The 20,168-nt window shown below is 32.7% G+C and overlaps 1 pseudogene; it reads right to left on the minus strand.

Moving 5' to 3' along the window:
* LOC102028717 overlaps window positions 1-20,168 on the minus strand; it is a 173,069-nt pseudogene that overhangs the window by 116,377 nt on the left and 36,524 nt on the right.

A 20,168-nucleotide genomic window follows, 5' to 3' on the forward strand; every position in this document is an offset into this window, starting at 1 on the left:
ATCTTTCTTCCCAAAGTATCCTTTATTAATAATCTTCAGTACATTTCTTTTGATGACACTATCTGAGATATTGTTTGTCAGAAAATTATTTCATATTTCACATTCAGTTTCAGAAAGAGGCATTTTTACCACAAAGAAAATTCAAAGGTAGAAGTTATTTTATTTTGGTAATGGAAAGATATAATTACATTTTTTGTGTGGGTTTCTGTTTTTGTGAAGAAGTTAGCTATGAGTCTTGTTTTTGCTTCCTTTAAAGAAATATGTTTCCTCTCCTCTCATTTGTCTGTTCTTAGATTTCTGCTTTGTCTTTGATGACCAATACATGACTTTGGCACTGATATGGCTTGCTTTGTATTTATTACAATTTTATTCTTAGAAGGTCTTAAAACTGTGGTTTTATACCTTTTTTAAGATATTGCCTATACTCCATTATCTCTCTTCCCCTCTCATACTTTGAGTGAATTCTAATATGTTGGATCCATTCACCATGCTCCATATCTATCTCTGTTTCTCTATCTCTATCATCTATCACTATCTCTATACCTCTATCTCTCACTATCTCTATATCCATATCATATCTTTCTATATCTATCTATCATCTATCTATCTATCCATCTATGTATATATATATATATATATATATATATGTGCTAATTTTCAGTTTCAAATTCTCTTTATTTATGTGTTTAAATTTAAATCTGGATAATCACTCACTTTTCTCTTCTGTCCCTCACCTGGTGCTAACACCCATTACTGAATACTTATTGTCAGTTGTCATTGTAGATTCTCAATACCATGCACATTTTCATAACTTTATTATAATCTCAGTTGTCATTAATTAATGAAATTCATTAATCACCAAGATTAGATTTTGTAAAGACTTTATTTTAGTTTCCTTTAGGTCTATATAGTTTTTATGAGTTCCAACTGAAAAAAAAAAAGTTTAAATCAGTGACTCTTTCTGGCCCTGATCTTTGACCTGCAGTTTTATCTGCACCTCTTGTCTCTGGCTGAAGCTGTATTCAGCTCGAGGCCTGTGATTTTCCTTCTCAGATTTTCAGCTTTATAAATGGTTGATGGCACAAGGGAAAGAGTGGACTTGAGCATTTTTCCCCCTTTCCCTCTTCATTTTTTCTCCCCTACTCTCTTCCATCTTTTTCTCCCCTCCCCTCCCATTGTCAGAGAGTCAGCACTTCAAATTCTGGCTACCTCTCTAGCATTCTGATGCTTTCACATTGCTTTTAATTTCCAGTCTGTATTTTATCTGCATGCTTGGTTATAACCAGGTTAAGTGTATCCATGAATTACTAACAGAAGCACCACTCCTACCACAGACGATGGCCTTAAATGAACAAAAAATACAGAAATATAACACGTTGATATTTATAACCAACTCTGCTTTGAATGAGATATAGTTAAGATACAGGTGGGAAACACTAAAATGATTTCAGATGGCTGTTGGAGATACAATATCATTTAACGACTTTTAGGATAAAGACTTAAGCTGAATATTAAATCTATTAATGTGGGTGCAGAATAGGGCACTAGATTTCTAATGCCCTATTCTGCACCTACATTAATAGATTTAATATAATTCTAGATCTAAGATAATTTGTAATAAGAACAGAGTTTCAGAGATCAAAAACAAAATGTCTAGAAATAAGCTTTGTAAAATTCAAGAATTAGATTTTATAGAAGGGAAAGATGCTGGGTAAGAAAACGTGAGCAGTAAGCAAAGGAAAGGAATAACATCAATGTAATATGTTGATTTCAAACTTGAAAGAAGAAAAACATTTAAGAAGAATAAAATAGTAGTGAAAAAACAAATTGTACATTTGAGTGAAGTGAAGCCACTCATGGAGGTGATTATCCATCTTCTTCGTTAGAATTGTGGGGTAGAAAATAGAAATGAATGGGATAAAACTGAATAGCACAATGCTATTATTCTCAGCAATTGTGTGAACTAGAAAGCCTTCAAGTTCTCCTACTATAAAATATCAAATAGTATTGTGCACAATAGAACAAACATCATTTTAAATGCATAACTGAATTTGCAGGAACATAAGTAAAAACTCCCTACAGGCTAGAAACAACTGCAAACTGGAAATAAGGCTGTGACATGAAAGAGAAACCCTTGTTTTTCAGCCCTGTAACAAAAAAAACGTGCCTTTTAAATATATTACAAAATATAATACCTATTAGACAACGCTAAAAATAAATGATAAATTGGCAAAAAGCCAAACATATGAAGTGGATTTAAAACAAATAAAGTGGGATGGGGGGTAAATGCATGTATTCAGACAGGAACACTAAAAATTAATGAACTAACTCAGAGAAAATAAAAAGAAAAACAGAACCAATCCAAAGGCAGTGGGAATGGAATGGAAAAATATCATGTTCAAAGACAAAATTAGTAGATGGAACATAAATTGAGAGACTCAACAGAGCTAAAAATTGGTTCTTTGAAAGAATGAAAAAACGTCTTTGTGCAGCTGGGACAAAAACAGAGTAAAAGAAATGAGACAATGAAACATAAGGAAATGCAACAGAATATGAACAACTTCCAATTAATGGATTTGGCATAGCAAATAGTTAACCGTGGCCAATTAGAAGATTCTGTAGAAAACTAGTAGTGATTTTAAATAGTTGAAAGGAAATATGAAAGCTGAATAAATATGTAATAACTGAAAAATGACTCAGCTGTGTGTCTCTCAACAAAATAAATCTTTCTTTTTTTAAAGAGAATAGTAAAACAAAAAAAAAGAACAACAGCAAAATATGAACAAAACAAAAGCAAGGACAAATGCTGGAGTGCCTGTGAGGAAAAAGGAACACTTCTCTGCTGCTGGAGGGCATGTAGATTGGTGAAATCACTGTGGAAATCATTTTGGAGATTCCTCATAAAACTAGGATTAGAAGTCCCAAACAATTATTATTTTCAGGTTCTCTTTTCCTTTTCCTAGGAAAATTAACCCAGTTATTCCCCTTCTAAGTATTCTTCCAGAAGAATTAAAAACATGCCATGTTATGTGCACCCATGTTTACAGCAGCACAATTTGTTATAGTTAAATCATGGAAGCAACTCAAACGGCTATCAACTGAGGAATGTATAAAAAAGATGTATTTTTATACAATGGAGTATCGCTCAGCTATAAAAAAGATAAACTTGTGGCTTTCATAGGTAGAAAAATAATTTTGAAATTATATAATTTTTGATGTGGTTTATCAAACATTCTAAAGATATATTTTTCTCTAAGTCTCTCTAAGGAAGTAGATAACAATTTTGCGAGTGTTTTCATGAGAAACTACATTGACGATATCAATATGTAATACAATAAGCATTGCTAATTCCCTACCACTCTGTTTGTAACTCTGTAATGTCTGTACTGATCCTATGCTATTTTGTAAAATGTTGTCAGTCTGTTAGTATTTTCCTCCTTTTATTTCTAAAATTAAAAAAAAAAAAAGCAATTTTGCTTTGCGATCCTTCATTGAAAAACTAACAAGGAGGTGCCGAGATGTAAATTAGAGCCATTTGTACTTAGTATGTATGTATCAGTGTGCTAAATAGACTATTAGTAGTCTAAGTTCACCCAAATATTTTACAACAAGTATATATTGAACAAAGTAGGTTGTTTGAAGGCATATAAGTCTGCTTTCACACTTAAAATTGACTGATAAATGATTAAACACATTTAGACTATAAACTCTAAAATTAAGTTATTTATTAGTTTGAAATATTAATGTGAATAAATAGCTGCTAACCCACGCTTGTCACGGTGTTCCCAGGAGTCGTTTTCCCCTTTGAGGGCCGTGCCATGGAGTTTTCTGTGGATGCATTGAGAGGAGGCAGAAATCAACAGTCCAGTAGCTGGCGATGGTGACAGCCAGATGACCAGAATGAAGATATAGTGGTGAACACCAAATGTGATGTGAAGAGCAAGGAAAGAGCTACTCTGCTTGGGCACCGTGTGGAAAAGCTCTAAAAAGGAGTGAAAAACTCATTCTTTCCATTAGCTTTCCTGAGTCATCATGGAGAACTACTGTCCATGCATTATTGTACAGTGGACCTTCTTACCTGTACTCAGGTCGCTTTTGGAGTCATTGTTGTGGTTTGTATCTAGATGTCCCCGCAAAGCCTCATTTGATCATAGGTGGGACTTTTCAGATTTGGCTGAATCTAGGGTGTGTAATACTGAGATTAAGAGTCAGTGGTACTAAATGAGTCCACTGACTGGAATTAGCATAATTCTGGGTTTGGATAACGGAATCCTCACCCTAGGTGTGGGTGGCTCCCACCAATAGTCTTGTAGCCTGGATGGACTATAAAGAGAAAGAGGGAAGGCAGGCTTGCTGATGCCTCCTGCTGCAATGCCATGAGCTATTTCTCCTCTGTGATATCCTCTGCCATGCCACATTGCCTTCGGCGCAGCTGACTATGGGCTGAAACCTCTACAGACTCTAAGCTGAGATAAACTTTTCCTCCTTTAACTTTGAGTATTGTGTATTTTCTTTCAGCAATGAGAAAAGTAATTAAGACAGTCATCTAAACATTATTTCCAGAAGATGGTGTTTGCAAGCTTATCAGATGTGTTTATGATGTGGTAATTCTTGAATTTGGGTGTTGCGGTGGGACTGAAAACTATATCCTTACCTTAAAGAAACTATTCATATACTTTTATAAAATTAAAAAATAACACCTCTTTAATTGTATATGGATCCCTAGAGAATAGTACTTATCTACTATGTTACAGTTTCTAAAAGTGAATAAGGGTTAGCATATAGAAGGAGTTACATTGAATACTTGCTTGTAAGTAAATTATATTAATTATTTCAATGTAAAAAAATGACAAATTAGGAAATTTAAACTTTGCCCTATAATATGAAACCATCTAGTAGCACTTCAATTCAAGAAAATGTTTAGTACTACATATTATATAGTGTTTAAATTTTTTTTGGATTATACTTCATATATTCTGTTTTATTCAGTGAGATATCTATATGGAATATTTTGTTTCAGTAGAATGTTGCTTGCAATTATCTCTTCGTATCTTGCTTTTAAAAGAAATCTTCAAAAGGTTTGTTTACATGAGCAAATACTTATACAATCAACGCCTTGGGCATAGTTCCTAATTCTGTTAAGTGTTTCAGTTTATTGTTCCAAAATCTTTTATTAAATAACAGTACTTTTTTTTTCTTCCTTCCTTGTTTCTTTCCTCTCTTTCCTTGCTTTTTTCAGTATGTTTTTTTTTAAATTTGTGTTTTGTTTTCAGTACTGAGGATGGATACCATTGCCTTTGAGACTGGGTTCTGCTGAACTGACCAGACTATGCTTAAGCTTCCAGTCATTTGGCCTCAGCACCCTATCCCCCAGAGTGCTAAGATTATGTTTTGGCACAAAATCAAGCTCTTTTGCATTAAAAATTTAATTGGAAAAGATTTAATATATTCATGGTATACACAATGATGGCTTTGATGTGTATGCACCAGTGCACACAAGCAGTAGAATTTGTAATTAACATTAACATTGCCGAGCATAATTACCACTGTTTTGTGTTGAGAATCCTTAAATGTAATCTCTTAACAATTTTCACATATATGATTTATTGTTCTTGACTGTAGTCATCATATAAAAATATATTTTCTGAAGTTTGCTCCTGTCTAACTGAAAATTTGTATCTTTTGTAACTTCTGCGTAATACACAGACTCTGGGATGATTTTCAAAGCAAAATAATCTGGATGATTTTATATATATATATAAATATTTGTGAATAGATGTATATACATATATAAGTATTATATATACATATGGAATCATATCTTTGCATACATATGTATTATTTAGCAATTCATTATAATACATATTATGAAGCAAGGAAATTTCTAATTATAAAAAGTGCTATTGACCACCCCTCAAAAGGAATTCACTACACAATGACTATACAATAACAGCATTCTCTTTAAAATATAAAACTTCACAATGTTTAGATTTCTGTTTGCTGATATCCTTCAGATCTTTCTACTAAAGCAAAATGAAGAGTATAAAGCTCCATAAGGATAAAGCGCAAGGAGCGGTAGCACATGCCTGGAACCTAGCATTCTGGGAGACTAGGGCAAGAGGATATTAAATTTGAGTCCAGCTGAGCAACTTAGAAGCTTAGAGGACCTGTCTCAAAAATAATGAAATAAAATAATGAAATATGAAATAAAATTTAAAAATGCAGAGTGTGTAGCTGACTGGGAATGAAAAAAGACAATTACTATTTTCAGGTTCTCTTTTCCTTTTCCTAGGAAATGTGAAAAAATACATGCAAAAATTTTGGACTAGGAATGACATTAACTATAAATTCATATCCAAAGTATGTTTTGTATGTACTAGCATCAAATGATTGTGAGATATAGACAACTTATATTATGATAGTGAAAGGTACAAAATACTGAGTGTGACATCTATCAAAATACAGTTTTATAAGCATAATTACAAGAACAAAGAATCCTGGAACATTCCAACATTTTGACATTTTATTAAATAAAATTTTAATAAATTTTAATAACTATTTTATATATTAATGAATATATTTACAAGTATTTATCCTACATATGCAAAACTACTCTACAATTAAAGGCTTAATAGACTAAGTCAAATCACACACACACAAACACACACATGCAAAACTTCAAAAGGAATAATTTAAAAAGTTTTTTTACGTTATTTTCTTTTCCTTTGTCCCTGGAAATTGAACTCGGGGCTCTCACACTGAGCTCCACTTCCAGCAATGTTTTATTTTGAGACAGGGTCTCACTGAGTCACTGAGTAGCCCAGAAGTGATTTAATTGGCAATCCTCATGCCTCAGCCTCACAGAATACTGGGATTACAAGTGTGTCTCACCATACCAAATTTTATTATATTTATTTAAATGCTTTTTGTTATAAACAGAAATCCTGAGGGAGGTAAAAATTGTTTCTTCAAAATTAAAGGAGTCATTCACTTACATAATTGATAACACATTCATGTTTAGATTTTGATTAATTCAGCCAATTGGATGTGAAGGAGCTTACCTGAAAATATTAAGGCTATGTCTCTCCCAGTCAGTGGCATATTAAATGGGAGAAAGCTGAAATCACATGTTCTAAGATCAGACACACCCACTTTCCTCACTGTTCTTCAGTATTTGATGTTTTTGGAACAGTAGCAAATGATGGACACCAATTAACAAGGAGAAAGTGAAATTTTACATAAGAGTACTTAGAAATAACAGGATTATATGCATAGACTAAGCCAAATATCCATGAAAGAAGCTTTTAGAACATACAAATTAGCTTAGTAAAGTTGAAGTATATAAAACCAATGTACAAATAGCAGTAGCACCTTGGTAAACCTAAAATGAACTCACCAAAAATGAAATCGGAAAGCAAACTTATCTACAATACCTACAAGGTTAAAATATTTTGGAATAAATGTAATCAAGGAAAGTGAAAGATCTTTACAATAAAAAATTATGAAACACTGATAGAAGAAATTATAGAGGACTAAAAAACTGGAAACTATTCTCTGTTCATGGATCAATGTAATTAATTCTGTTAGAAAGACAATATTATTAAAAGTAGTGTACAGATTCAATGCAGTCTTCATGGGAAATATCAAGGATATTCTTTAAAAAAATAGGAAAAACAATCCTATAATTTATACAGCACCACAAAAAACTCGTAATAGCCACAAGTTGCTTTGTAAGTCTAACACATTTTATGTTCTTTTATGAGCATATGTTTGTGATACATAATTATTATATTTGGTTTGGGAAACCGGTGCATACATAGAGCTATGTCTGTTATTTTTATCTCTGTTGCCCCTCTGTGACTCTATTTCCCTTCTCCCTCAGCTCTCATTACTCATTTCAAGAAAATCTATCTCCCCGTTTCTACCATCTTTCCTTTATTTTCTCTTTAAATTACTTTTATTTTTGGTTTCTTATGTGAAAGAATCCGTGTGATATTTAACTTTTTGCATTTTTTTTCCATTTGATGTTAAACTCTCAAGTTCCATCAATTTCTTAAAAATGAAATCAAATTTGTCTTTTTGCTACTGAGCATTACAGCATTGTGTGCATATTTTCTTTATCCATTCACCTACTGATGAGCAAATAGACTGTTTCCATACTTTACCTATTGAGAATTGTGTTGCTGAAAGCATGGATTTGCTGGTATCATGACAATAAGCTCACTTTTTTTAAAATTTTAATTTATTTTATTTTTGGTACCAGGAATCAAACTCAGAAGCTTGTGTTTGCCGTGCAGGCGCTTGTGCCACTGAACTATATCGCAGGCCCAATATGCTGATTTTATATCTTTCAAGAATATACCCAAAAGAGATACAGTTGATTCAAATGTAATTTCTATTTTTAGCAGTTTTTGTTTTGTTTTGTTTGTATGGAGAATCTCCATACTGATTTCTTCAGTGGCTGTACTACTTTACACTCCAAACACCTTTTAAATGGGTCCCATTTCCTTCACATAGTTGCCCGCATTTTTTTTTTTTTTTTTTTTTTTTTTGTTTCGTTTTTGTTTTTGCTTTTGGTACCAGAAATTGAACTCACGACCTCACGCTTGCCAGACAAGCGCTGAATCCCTAAGCTATATCCCAGGCCCAATTTGTTGTTTCTGAGTCCTTTCTGATCGCCATTCTTGCTGAAATAAGTGGAATCTCAGTTTTGTTTTGATTTGCACTTCCCAAATAGCCACAGTTTCCAAACATTTTTCCTTGTATTTACTGGCCATCTATAATTCTTCTGAGAAGTGCCGATGCATTTCATTTGCCCACTTTTTGATTGTTCCTTTTGGTTTTGGGAGGAGGTAAAAGTTTCTTCAGTTACTTGTGTATTCTAGATACTAATCCTTTATCAGGAGAGTATGTGACAGGAGCTTTTCCCACTCTAATTTAACAGAGTTATATTTATTGATTCTTGGTATTATTTCTTGTGTAATTAGTATTCTGTTCAGAAAGTCATTGTCTATTCTTATCTCTTTAGGTGTTTTACCTATTTTACCTTATAGAAGATTCAATATTTCAGTTTTTACATCTAGGTTTTAGATTCATCTTTATTTTATTTTACTACAGGATGAGAGAGACAGATTCCTCTGCGTGTGGCTAGCCAATTTTCCCAGCACCATTGGATAAAGAGGCAGTCTTTTTCTCCAGCATGATTCAGACCTTTTTAAAGGTGAGATGGCTAAAGGTGCATGAGGCTGTATATGCATCTTCTATTCCATTGGTCTATGTGGCTTTGTGTGTGTGTGTGTGTGTGTGTGTGTGTGTGTGCCAGTACCTTGCTACTTCATTACTGTAGCTGTATGTATAACTTGAAATCTGAAATTGTAATATTTTTAACTTTAACCTTTTTGCTCAGGATTTCTTTTTCTATTTTTGGTTTCTTTTGATTCCATATAAATTTTAGGGTTGTTCTGCTGGTTCTTTGAAAGTCTCTCTCTTTCTCTCTCTCCCTCTCTCTCCCTCCCTCTGTCTTTTCTTTCTCTCTCTTCCCCCTGTATCTCTCTCCCAAATTCTGTAAAATCAATATTAGTAGCAATTCTTGTGTGTGTGTGTGTGTGCTCATGTGTTCTCTTGTGTGTATGTGTTGCATGTATATATGTGCATGTATGGAAAATAAAACAGTTTAAAGATTCCCTCTTTTTTGAGATTATTCTGTATTGGTGCTGAAGAAAGAGAAAATGGAGAGGGTGAACGACCAACATTTACCAAGAAATAGGTCGCATAGTTGAAAGCTAAAAATAATTTGCTTATATCATTTGTGATTTTATTCTCTACATTGCACTGAGATTTTAGTGAAGCATTCTAGTTCTCTAACATTACTATATCAATTATACTAAAAATGATATTACTGCAAATATATTTGTATGGTAGAGAAAGCATTAAATAAGAAATTTACAATACAGAGTAACATTTAATTAAAAAGTGAAGATATTTACTCAAAATTCCCTGGAATTATTAAAAAGTGCTTCCTATGGAAATGTTTTTTACTATATATAAGAACTTATAGAGGGAAAGGAAAGTGAATGAAAACAAGAAATCAAGATGTATTATGTGCATGTACCAATTCCACACAAGGATGTAAACATTATGTATTATAAACATATACTAGTAAAGTATACATTAAAAAGAAAATAAATATGAAGTCTTACAAATAATCAATACATGTGAAAAGCATATATAAATGATACAGCTTAGAAGATATCATAAATTATCAATTTCTCCATGATTCCTCTGCTTGGGCAGGCTATAGAAAGATTCTGTATTTAAGTACCTTTCATTGTTTTTGGTGAGTCCAGTTTTCCTCATTCCTCAATACTTAAAAGTTATGTTTTCCTGATTAGATAATTAACAGCTGGAATTCTTAAGGGTGAAAATACAAATCATATCATGCAGCAAAATTCAGTTAAACACTTGTAAGAATTTTGTAAAATATTTTAGGAAAATGTTCTATCATTTTGTAACTGATTTTCAGATCGAATTTGTTGGTTTCATTATATTTTATTTCATACATAATAATTATATAAATGTATGGATATTATGTACACATGCATATATTGTACAATAATAAAATCAAGGTAATAGTGTACCTATCATTTTAGTTAGCTGAAAACAAATATTACAACTCCAAGTAGTGCAAATGTGTCACAGATTAATAGCTCGAGTGTCATACTTGTAGAATTTGATGAAAGAATTTTTTGACAAATAGAACAAGTAATTATAGAGTGTAAAGAGTGTTCAACAGTATTTTATGCTTTTGGAACTGCATGCACATAGAGCATATACATTAGAGAATTTCTACAGTGGAAGAAATCAAAAGACATTTATAATATTATAGAAATAGGATGAGAAAGGTTCTCATTAAAAACAGGAAGATTAGCGTCCAATAGGGAGACTGAGTTAACAAATAAAATGGGCAAATTAAATATAGAGAGGAGATGAACCTTGAGCATCATCCATATTTTCATCTCCTCACTCAATCATGCCAAACATTACATATCAAAATATAAGTCCAAACAAAATAAAGCATTCACACAAAGATAGTAAAATAAACATAAGTAAATGTTTATATTTTTCTGGGATGGAAAAGGACTTTCTGAGTATATTAGGGATACATTAGATGAAAAAGAAGTTACATATTCAGTGTATACTTTCCTTAATAAATGCAATATTTCTGGAGAACAATGAAAGCTATAATAGCATGATATTTCCGTGATTCTTTTCTCTATTTGACATACATTTCCCTTAGTTATGAAAAATAAACTTGGCATTGTTCTCTGTATGTTTGATTTTAAATGCCATAACAGGAGTATTTGTCCTTTAGGTGATTTTTTTCAAACTTTGAGAGGACAGGAAATTTTTATGTTTTCTATTTAAATATAACTTTAAACGTTAAAAATTATAATATTCTAAATGTGATGATTTCAAAGGGAAGGAGCAGAGAGGCAATAGAATTGGCATAGGGAATCTATTATTTTAGAATCTGCCCAGCACAAGCTGGAATCATACTTGTTCTTTGAAAGACAGTCCCCGTTACCTCCCACTCCTGCCATATGGATCACCATATGGTTCTGCTTCCCTTCAAATCTTTTCTTAAATGTCATTTTCTCAGGGAATCCTTCCTTGACCACACTACACATCACATGTCTCCTTCATGCTGCATAAGTGTTTTAGCTTTATGATAACAAACTGATTTTCATTTTATTTGGTGATTGTCTTTTTGCCCCAAGGAATCATAAATTACAGCAGGGATTGCATGATTTATTATCTATTTATTCTCAATAACTCAAAGAGTAGTACAAGCAATGTGATAAAAGCTCATGTAATATTTTGAATGATTAAATAAATGAGAAATAAATGTATGTATAATGAGTCATGCTTAGTTATGGAGGTCTTATACAAATCGTTCAAAGTAATGTCTAAGGTTTTTCTCTTCTAACTAAGCAAAGACAGGTGGCCCAGTCTTGTGATGGCAACAAAGCAGGATGAAAGGTTCTTGGACATTGGCAGTTGTATTTCCAGTAATGTGCCAAAGTGTGGCCCAGAAGCAGACTGGTGAGGACAAAGAAGCAAAGATGAGAGATTAAAAGAGTAAAGTCCAAGTGAGAAATGAGTTTCAGATCCCAATCACACTTCAAGCAGAGTCCCACGTGTCCTGCCATGGCATAGTTGTGCAAGCAATGTATTCTTCTTGTCCTACCCTTTTTATTTTAAGGTTTTTTTCATTTTCAGCTGAGAGTTCTGACAGATTCTATCAGAATCATAAAACATGCCGCAACATTGGAAAACTACAAGCCTTCAGATTATTCTTAGTGGGTGTAAAAAGTAAAAAAATAAAATAAAATTAGGTAAACCTTACAACTAAGAACTTTGCATTGAAAAAATGAAAAAAAATTGGATTGTAAGAGAGATAATTATTTTTGTTGCCTCAAATTCAACTCTAATATGAGGGGTTTCCCCTCATAAGGAGTGAAACAGTGTACTCCCAAAGCAATCTTGACTGAAAAATTAGCAATGATTTAATTACTTCCAAACTAGAGCTATACCTATTTTTATTGTGCCTTATTTTTCAAATTTGTATAACTCTTCTGTTACACATGGGACTGTATTTAATTTCTGTGCATCAAGCCTGCATCTCACGACTTGCTATTATTACTTAAGACTTTTAAAACTATATTTCATTGATTTTTAGGAATTTATTTTTATGAAATGATACAATATGCAGAAACATTATTTTTAATTGTATTCAATCCATGCATTTTCCATTATGATTATTTTTCATTATTATTATTTATTGTACTAGCTAAGTTTCTGAGTCAAGGTTGAAAGGAAATGCTGAGAGAGGAGTATATTTCTGTTTTTCTGATCTTAGAAGGAAAATAGCATTATATTAAATATGACATTGGCTGTAGAAATATGTACATGCCTTTTATTAATTTAAGAGGCTCTCATCATATGTGATTGCTGAATGTTTTCTGGACATGAATGAAGGCTGTATTTTAATATTGCTAAAATATGCCTACTATGTAACATAAATTGTATTTGGTCAAAGGTATATGATTCATTTTATGTAGTGTTGGATTAGACTTGCTAATATTTAGATGAGAATTATTGCATATATATTAATGTAAATGTAGATTTTTCTTTTGATGTATTTATCTAACTTTGATATTAAAATAATGCTGGCCTCAGAATTATCTAGGAAATATTCTTTGTACTTCTGCACACAGGGTTTTGGAATTAGTATATATAAGTATATACTAAAGTTTAGTATTAGCATAAGTGTGATTTATTTTAATTAATTAATTAAAACAGTAATAATATATAATCAAGGAGTACAATGACGTTTTGATAAATGTATACATTTTAGAATAACTAAGTTAAGCTAATTCGAGTATCCATCACCTCAAATATGTATTTTTTTCTTTGAGGTAAAAACACTTAGAAATTATTTTTAGTGATTTTGAAATATACATTATTATTAACTATAGTGATGTTGCTATAAGCTAGCACTCTGCAGTTTATTCTGTCTCACTGGACTCTATGCTTGTTCACTAATGTCTGCCTTTTCCACATGTAACACACACCCCAACTTTAGGTAAGCACCATTCTACTCTTCACTTCTACGAGTTCCACCTGTTTAGATTCCACATATTGGTGTGATCATATAGTACTTGGTCTCTGTACTACGTTTAATTAATTTAGAATAATATTACCTCAGTTTTCTCTGTTGTCAGTAACAGAATTGCTCATTTTTCAGGGCTGAGTAGCATTCCATTGTGCATATACGCTATACTTAAAAAACTTGAATGACATTTAACTGACTCATGAAAACAAAAATTGTACATATTAATGCAGTACCCCATGCTGTTTTAATATGTTTATACATTGTTCAGTGATTAAATCAGGTTAATGATCTATTTTTCTATAATGAAAACATTCATGATCCTTCTGTTTTTTTGGAATATAAAGTGCATTAAATTTATATAGAGTCACCATGCTATGCAATGACATATCAGAACTTCTTACTATTATTTACCTGTAATTTAGCACCTTTTTTTTGGATTATTTTTGTTTTCTTTGAGACAAGGTCTCATTATGTAATGCAAGCTGGCTTTGAACTCACTTACATAGCACAAACTGGCCTCGAAGTCACAGAGAAGTGAGGCCTCCTGCCTCAAACTCTCAAATGCTGAGAATAAATTTTTGTATGTTCTACATAAGAATGAGATCACTAGGTACTTGTATTTTTGTGCATGCCAAATTCATATAACAAAATCATCTATAGTTCTGTCCCTGGTGTTGCAAATAATGTAATTTGCTTCTTTTACGTCTTTGTAGTGCCATATAGTACATATAGCACCATATTGTCTTAATCTAATTTTCCATTGCTGGGAACTTAGGTTATTTCCATCTCCTGGATATTGTGAATAATGCTACAGCAAACATGGAGATCTAGATATAATTGCTATACTGATTTCGTTTCTTTGTGGTATGTACTCAGTTGTGGTATTGCTGGTCAAATGCTAATTATAATTTTAGTATTTTGATGAACCTTTATAGTGTTTACAAAATAGAGTACCAATTTGCAATATCAACAGCAGTGCAAAAATTTCTATTTTCTTTACATTCTTGCCAAATTTGTTACTTGTCTGCTTTTGATAATGGGCAATCTAATAGATATGAGTAGTACCACTCTAGTTTCAATTTGCATTTCTCTTACGATTACAGATGTTGGGCATTATTTCATGTTTTTGTTGGCCACTTATTTGTCTCATTTTGAAAATGTCTATCGAGTATTTTGATCACCTATATTAGGGTTATTCGTTTTTCTGATTTTTGAGCACTTTAAATTCCACTTAAGTGGAAGTAAACTTTCAGTGTTGCTGTTTATCCATTATATGATTTTCAATTCTTTTTTTCCAACGTATAGGTTGTCTGCTGACTCTATTGTTTGCTTTCTTTACCGAAGCTTTGTAGTTTTATTCACTACTCATCTATTTTTGCTACCATTGCTAGTGCCTTTAGGGTTCTATACAGGAAATATCTCCTTAGAGCAATGTCATGGACCATTTACCCCATGTTTCCTTCTAGGAGTTTGTAGCTTCAGGTCTTAGATTTAAGTACACATTTAGTTTAATGTGAGTGGATTTTTGTATCAGCATAACTTCCAACAGTACTTATCAAAGAGAATTTCTTTCTCTTTTTGTGTATTTTTGACATCTTTGCACAGAATTAATTGACACCTTGTTGAGATTCAATTGGCTATAGATATTGTTGATTATGTATGCAGAAAATCTATTGGATTTACCATTTCTAATAAGGTTTTGAGTGCAATCTTTAGGATTTTCTATGTAGATAATAATGTAGTCAATCAAAGGGGACAATTTTACTTCATCCTTTCATATTTGGATTCATTTATTTCTTTCCTTTACTCAGTGTTCTAGCTAATATTTTTAGTACTATGTTGGTAGAAGTTGTGAAAGAAGGAATTCTTCTCTCCTTTTATTACCTTAATATGCTGGTTTGTCACATATGTTCTTTAACTGGGGTAAACTGGATGACATCCACTATGAAGCAGCCCTGAGCAGGATTTAAATTGACCATTGGGCTTTTCATGTTTACTTATGAATCTATCCAAAGCCTAGGCTACTTGTCTGGAAATGGACAGCAGACTCACTGTAGGTGATCCTCTGTGAGTCACTGATCCCAACTGAGGCCTGTAGTGGCAGATGAGGTCAGAAAGCCTCAAAGGATGAGATCACAGCCAAGGACACCTGGAACCAATAAAGACTGTCATCTCAGGCATCTCACTCCTGGGTGCATTAATTTAATACCTTACTTGGAGAAGTCCTTCAAAGGTTCCACCCTTCTTGAGTACTCCTCTCCCTTCTAGGGGTCACCCAGAGAAGAACTTGGTCTTAGCCCTGACACAATCTCAGATTCTGTGAGAGGGCTTTGATCTTCCTGGAGCCCTGAAATCATCCCACTTACCTCTTTTATTTAATCTTTGCCATATGCTCGTTTGGGAGATTGAAGAACTGATGAGCTTGCAATAACTAAGGGATGTTATTAATCTAATATAACATTGCTTTTATACGTAAGTGGTTAAGGGTGTTTGTGATGAAGGAATAATATGAAATACTTTTTTACCTATGAAGATTATCTCATGGATTTTTCTTCATTCTGTTAAAAGTGAATCACATTTATTAAATTACATAGGCTGAGACAAACTTGCATCCCAAGGTAATTTCAGTTGACCATGGAGAATGATATTTTAATATACTATTTATTATAGTTTGATAATAGATCTCTTTTTAGTATGTATGATAGTAAATTATTTGTGCTTTGTTTTATAGAAATGTATCAATTACTGAGTTAATAGATTTATACTATTATAATTATTATTTTATAGTTTTGTATAAGATGATAGTGTCTTTCTAGGGTCCTTGGCATGTGAATTTCTAATATTGCTGTCCATAGTATTCATTTATAATGTCAATAAATGTAGCAAGGGGCTGGGGATTTAGCTCAGTGGCAAAGTGCCTGCCTGGCAAGCGCAAGGTCGTGAGTTCAGTTCCCGGTACCGGAGAAAAACCAAAAAAAAAAAAATAAATAAATGTAGCAAAATCTTTCCTCTTGTTTTACATATTGGTCAATTTTATAAATAATTGATATATTTTACTTAAAAAAACTTTGTATAATTTGACATTGACCCTTTCAGTTTCTTAGTTTTCTTTCTGCAAGTGATTTTAAGTAAAAATCACTTTGTTTAATAAATACATGACAACTTTTTATTTCTACAGGTAATGGTACTAATTTTAGATGTTCAAAAATGTTATCCATTTTGTTTACCTTATTTATTTCTGAAGTTGTTAAGAATATCCCCTTATTATATTTTTGTACTATAAAAATAGCACATCTTCCTCAGTATATCTGGTGAGCTCTCATTTGTAATTTTGATATTTGCAATTTGCAGCCAATTCTGCTTTCATCAAGCAGATTAAATGTGGGTCATTTCATAAACTGTATTTCATTTTAATTTTCTCCACTTTTTTCTTTTCTCTTGCTATTTTTCTATACTTATTATTTTTCCTTTTATAGTTTGTTTCATGTACTATTTTCCTAAAATATATGTTGATAGAAGATTAGATCATAAATTTAAGAAATTATAACAGTTTCATATAAGTTGTCATAAGGTTTTTCTGATTATGGTTTATTTACATTCAGTAAGTTTTAATGCATTTTGCATTTGTTTTCATTTAATTCAGCATATTTTATAACTCACCTTTAATTTATTTTTCAATCCAGGGGATACTTATTGTTATAGTACATTAGCCAGCTTCCCTTTGCTGGAAAAAATTACCTACCACTGACAGTTTAAACTTACTGGCTCATGGTTCAGTGGATTCAGCTGATAGTTGGCATGTACAAGGTAGAAACATTAAGGTGGAACTGTTTTCCAAAACAAAGCTGAGAAACAGTGACACAAAGAATGTGGTTCACTCCCAGAAATAGTATTCAAAATAATCCAAGACCCATACAGGCAAACCAGAGGTATGCTTTGCTAATCTCCTACAGTATCTGGTTCCCAAACAAAACAAAACACCACAAATAAACTTAGCCATTGAATTCATTACCTTGTTATTTTGACAACCAAACCTATTTCCTTAAACCATACTTAATCTCCAGATAAAGAAAATAAGAAGTTTATAATTCCACCTGACAAAATGTGACTATTCCGGACACAACCAAAAATGCAATTCCTTTCCAAATACCACATTTTCAGTATTTTTCAAAAATCAGAGTCAAACTCTCTTCTGAGGATCAGGTAAACTGTGTAGCTCATGAAAACTCAAAAACAAGTTACACAATCTCAAAATAGAATGACACAGAATAAACATTCCTATTCCAAAAGGAAAGAATCAGGTCAAAGTAAATTTGAAATGCAGCAAGAAAACCATTTTGTACTGTGTCTCCATGCCTGGAATCTGGGGCACATAGTGTAGACAAATAAATTCTTGATGGCTTGGGTATTCCTGCCACTGAAGCCTTGGTGTGTTTAGGTTGCATGGCCACTCTCTTGGGCTGGTTCTGCTCATGGCTTTCAAAAGTTCTCAGCAGATGTTACACGTTACTAGTATCTTTGATTCCCTGGGCTCCCCACTGCACCTTTGGCTTACTGTCTTCTCATGTGCTTCTTGCCTGCACCCTTAGGTATCTGAACTTTGGGTGGAAGACCAGATCCTACAACTCTTGTATTCAGCACATGGCCATAAATGCCATCATTGAGATGGCACCAATGTTTGCTGTCAGTGGAAGAAGTAGCCAGGCCTCCTTGAACCATGGATTCAGCAGCCTTTTAGTGCCTGTAAGGCTGAGTCAGAAGAATGAATTCTTGTGTATTGATATGTGAGGGCTTCCTCAAGTAGGGTAACCAGGAACTTGCTTTTCAAATGAAAGGTTTACACTTTTATACTCACTGGCCTTCAACAGGTGGTGTCTTATTGATTCCAGAGATGCTCTTATGGCATTTTCCTTCCTATCCCTGTCAAAATACTTGCTTTCATTTTAATGGTGCTAATTTCTTCAGCAGCCACAACTTTCATGGTACCAAATGTATATTTGGTTACTTTTTGGGACAAAATACAAGTGTTTCAATTTTTTTCCTCTCTCTTTTTTTTTTTTTTTTCTTCAGTTCTCATTATAAATCTCTCTAAAAGCAGCCAACAGTACAGATATCATAATTTGAACATTAGGCTGCCTTAAAATTGTCTCTGCTGTAGGGGAGTTAGCCCACTATCTTTAGCCCACTATCTTTAATCTCAGTCCCTTTCAAAATCTAAAGACATAGGCAAAATGTAGGCAAAGTTTTTAGCAAAGTGTAACATATGTGGATTCGTGTCCGATTGTCAATGAAAACTTTTTCCCAAAGGAAACCTCATTACCCTGGCCTTTACTATACTCATTTTATCAGTATTCTGGTCCTCTGACTTCAAATGAGATTCACCCTTTCAGGTCTATTTATAGTAGTCTAGAACTTCTTGAAGCCCTTTCTATATTTTTTTTCAAATACCTCCTACAAACCAATTCTTATGTCTTCTATACTACAAGGTCAGGTACAGTCAAAGTAACAACTATACTTCTCTGGTCCTAAGTTTCTGTATTATCAAGCTTTCCTGTTGGTGGGGCAAATTATAAAATCTGCAATTTAAAAGTGAAGAGGTTTATTTACTCATACTTTTATAATATTGAGTCAGTTGTGCACTGGCTTCAAGGAAGGAACACCATGGCAGAAGGGTATTCCATAAAAAAAGCTGTTTATTAGTTCTTGAGAGCCAGAAACCTGAGCTGCAGAACAGTGCCAGAGAGGAAGAAGGGATGTAGTACTAAAAATCATGGATGGCTCTGTGACTGCCTGGACAATCTACCCTAGGTGAATCCCAAGCTAATCAAGTTGATACAATTGATTTTATTCACCACAGTCATATGATATTTAATTTTCAAATATTCAGATACATTTCAAATCTGCTTTTCTTCTTATTTTGAAGTATAGTTTTCTACAAATATATACTAAATCATGTTTCTTGTTACTAGAAATATCAAGTCTTATTTTCTTAGTAATTTCTTGTTTTCCATTTACTATCAATTACTGAGAGGAGAATGTTTACATCTTTAAGTGTTAGTGATGTCTGTGAATATGAATTGTATAAATGCATGTAATATCTATGCATCCTTGGTGGATTGACTCAAAGACATTTTAAATGTCATATTTTATTCTTAGAGCTATTCCTGATACTGAAATCTCATTTTCTTGTTATTAATATTGGCATTGAAACTTGTTTTTGTTTGTAATATATTGTTGTCACTATACTTGTCTAACCTATCTATATCTAAATACTAAAAAAAGGTTTTTTGAGTAGGTATATATATTTTTTTGTTTATTATCACTTTCTGGGTTTTGGCTTTGTTGTTTTGTTTTGATTGCACTAACCTACATTCTCAACACCTTTTTTGTATTTTAAATTTTAAGACAGGGTCTTGGTAAGTCACTAAGTTGTCTAGGCTGGTCTCAAGTTTGTAATTCTACTGCACCAGGCTTCTAACTAGAAGTCAAATTC

This window comes from Chinchilla lanigera, unplaced genomic scaffold, assembly GCF_000276665.1.
Source record: "Chinchilla lanigera isolate Chin_1 unplaced genomic scaffold, ChiLan1.0 scaffold00005, whole genome shotgun sequence".
NCBI lineage: Eukaryota > Metazoa > Chordata > Mammalia > Rodentia > Chinchillidae > Chinchilla > Chinchilla lanigera.